Here is a 3,488-nt window from a genome sequence, read left to right as displayed (position 1 = left end):
GGGATTAAAAAAGAAGAAGCAGTTGGAAAAGAGAAAAAAATGGAAGGGGAGATAGAAAGTTTAGAAAGCGAAAGAGAGAAAGGTGAAGGAGAAAGATTAGACAAAAACAATGAAATGAAAAACACACACACAAAACTGCAGATGGAGAAAGTTCTGGGGCCTCCTACCAGCCAAGGACCTCACATCTTGGTTGGGTAAGGGATGAGAGGGTAGCACTCAACCCTAGGTGGAGTTCCTATAAGGTTAGATGTTGTTGCCTGCACCCAATCCAGAAGTATTTCATGCAGACCCTAAAGCAACTGGGGTATCAGGGTATTTCTATCCCAGAAAGATGATTGGGACCTCCTAAAAATTAAACACTTATGTGCATAAAATAATTTTACCAAAAGAGTAAAAAGGGAGCACACAGACCAGGAGAAAATGTTTGGCAATGACATATCAACAAAGGACTACTCTCTAAAACGTATAGAACCCTTAAATCCTCAACAAGAAGAAGACAAATAATCCAGTTTAAAAATGGATGAAGGACATAAGCAGACAACTTCACCAAAGAAGACATTTAGGTGGCCAACAAACATACGCAGAAATGCTCACAAGCATTAGCCATTGTTGTTGTTAACTATCATCGAGTTTATTCCGACCCATAGTGACCCTGTATAGGGTTTCTGAGGAGTGGCTGGGGGGTTTGTACTGCCGACCTTGAAGTTCAAACTGACCTTCTGGTCAGCGCATTATCCTGCAGTGTCACACCAGGACTCATTCAAAAGAATAGAAAATAACAAATGCTGGTGAGGATGTGGAGAGAAGGGCCCTCCTACACTGCTAGTGGGACTGTAAAATGGTGCAACCACTGTGGAAAATGGTATGGCTCTTCCTCAAACAGTTAGAAATAGAATTACTGTATAACCCAGCAATCCCTCTTGGTATTCATCATCAAGAAATAAGGGCTGTGACAGTAACAGATATATGTACACTCACGTTTATTGCAGTACTACTCGTGATAGCAAAAAGATGGAGACAGCCTAAATGCCCACCGCGAGAAGAATGACTGAGCAAACTTTAGTACATACACACAATGTTGGAGAATAACAATGAATCTGCAAAACACCTCCCAACATGGATGAACCTGGAGGATACCATTTATTATAATTAATCAAATTAGTTTATCACAAAAGGGCAAATACTGTATGAGACCACTGTTGCAAACAGTTAAGAAACAGTTTTCTTGATAAAAGAAACATTCTATGATGGTTGGGGGTGGTAAGGAAGGAGTTATTCATGGACTAGAGGGTAGACACATGTTAACATGGATGATGGGGCAGGCAATATACAAGAAGAGGGACGTTGGTAAAGGAAAGATGAAGGCAGCAGGAGACGCATGGAAGAATGCAAGAGTTAAAGGAAATCGAGATAAATATAATAAATAACTATAATATATATAATAAATAAATATAATAAATAACTGATGATCATGTAGGGAATTGCCATCATTATAATAAAGCAAAGTATATGATTTGTTGAATGTAAACTGATGATCTGCTCTGTAAATCTTCACTCAATTCACAATAAAAAGTTATTTGGAATCTCTCTAAATAAATTTATATCTATCTAAGTAAATTTAAAATAAATTTAAAATTTAAAATAAATTTAAAAATTAAAAGGAGTCCTGATGTGGTGCTGTAAGATAAGCACTGGACCGCAAGGTCGGTTTGTACCACAAGATCAGTGGTTCAAACTCACCAGCTGTTCCTCAGAAACCCACCACAGGGTCACTACGAGTATTAACTGAGTCGATAGCATTTAACAACAACAACATAGCTAAACTGGAGTCCTGGTGTAGCACTGTAGGATAAACACTGATTGCTGAGCACAAGGTTGGTGTTTCAAACCAACAAGTCAGTCCTTGGAAAGTCTATACAGGGTCACTATGATAGGAACTGTTTCAATGACACTTAATAGCAGCAACATAGCTAAAGTGGCAGTTTTTCCCCCTCATTATCAAATTGGTGACGTCGTAAATCTGATGAAGAACAGCATGCCTCCCTTACAGTCAACCCAAGGTATTTACGGATTTATTTCTTGTTACACTACAACGTATTTTGTCATGCTTATAAATTCCACTATTTCCTCTCGCATCATCTTCTCCAATGTCTTCCTCCATTATTTTATCTTTAACTTACATAAATTGTTGTTTAAATATATGTGATTTAGAACCATCAATAGACCTTGCATGGAGCACCCCTGCCAAGGGACCCATGCTTTAGCAAGGCCCATGTATCATAGACACAGACACAGACATAAGTCTATTAAAGAACACACAGCTTCTCTGTCAGGCAGGATCCCGTGTCCAACACTCCCACAGCACAAGCTGTAACGCAAAAGATTTGCTGTCCTGACCAACCCTTCTCTGTCCCAAAGAAATGCTTCTCCACGCCTCTTTCCTCATGTGCTTAAAACAAAGAGCTACTGTCTTTGAACACTGTGAAGCTGTGAGTTGTGTCCATGCGGACATCAGAGATTGACATTACTTTGGGAGTGTGTGGGTAGGATCTGAGCGGCAGAAGCGCTGGATAGTAAAAAAGACAGATTAATGAAGTTGTCCACTCTTTTCTTTCAGAGAGCATGAATGTATTGATTCATGTATGACTAAATACTACATCCTAATAGAATCAAGTGACCATTTCCATGTTTTGTAGTTTTCTAATACAAATTTTGTATTCCAATTTGTGGTTCCAGGAGTTCTTAACAGGTATATACGATAGACTGAGGGATGTTTTTCAAGATAAAGCAATTCTTGTTACTGTTGGTAAGTGACATCAAGTGGATTTCAACTTTTTTTTTTTGTAGTAATGTATTGTTGTTGTTAAGGGCCGTCGAGTTGGTTCTGACCCATAGCTACCCTGTATAGGGTTTCCGAGGCTGTAAATCTTTACAGGAGCAGAAAGCCTCATCTTTCTCCCGCGGAACCGCTGGTAGTTTTAAACTGCCGACCTTGAGGTTAGTAGCCTAACGCATAATCACTATGCTACCAGAGCTCCAGTATATACAACAACAACAAAAACCGAATTTGCCATTTCAAACATTTAATATGGATGATCCAGCCACACCAAACACATTCCCCATGTGCACAACCATCATCATGATTCACAACCGAATCTTTTTTCTCTTTTCCTTTTTCCCCTTCTTTCCTTTCCTTTTTTTCTTTTGCATGCAAGTTCCCAAAGGTTTGTCCTAATCAGAAGATATATACACATTGTTTCTTTTCAAATACATGAAAGGAAAAAATAATAGCCAAAACCAGAAAGAAAGCAATTTCCTTTTCTGCCTCTCTGTTCTTAACTGCCTTCCCTGTCACTGAAGTTAGCACATGTCTACACTCTGCCCAGTGAATAATTTTCCTTTCCCTCCCACCCCTGGTAACCATCATAGAATGTTCATTATAGCCTGAAAACCTGTTCTTGACTTTGTTCAGGAGTGGTCTCAAACCG

Source organism: Chrysochloris asiatica, unplaced genomic scaffold (assembly GCF_000296735.1).
Source record: "Chrysochloris asiatica unplaced genomic scaffold, ChrAsi1.0 scaffold00003, whole genome shotgun sequence".
Classification (NCBI taxonomy): domain Eukaryota; kingdom Metazoa; phylum Chordata; class Mammalia; order Afrosoricida; family Chrysochloridae; genus Chrysochloris; species Chrysochloris asiatica.
The sequence above is the reverse complement of the archived record's forward strand: the minus strand, read 5'-3'. Positions refer to the sequence as shown.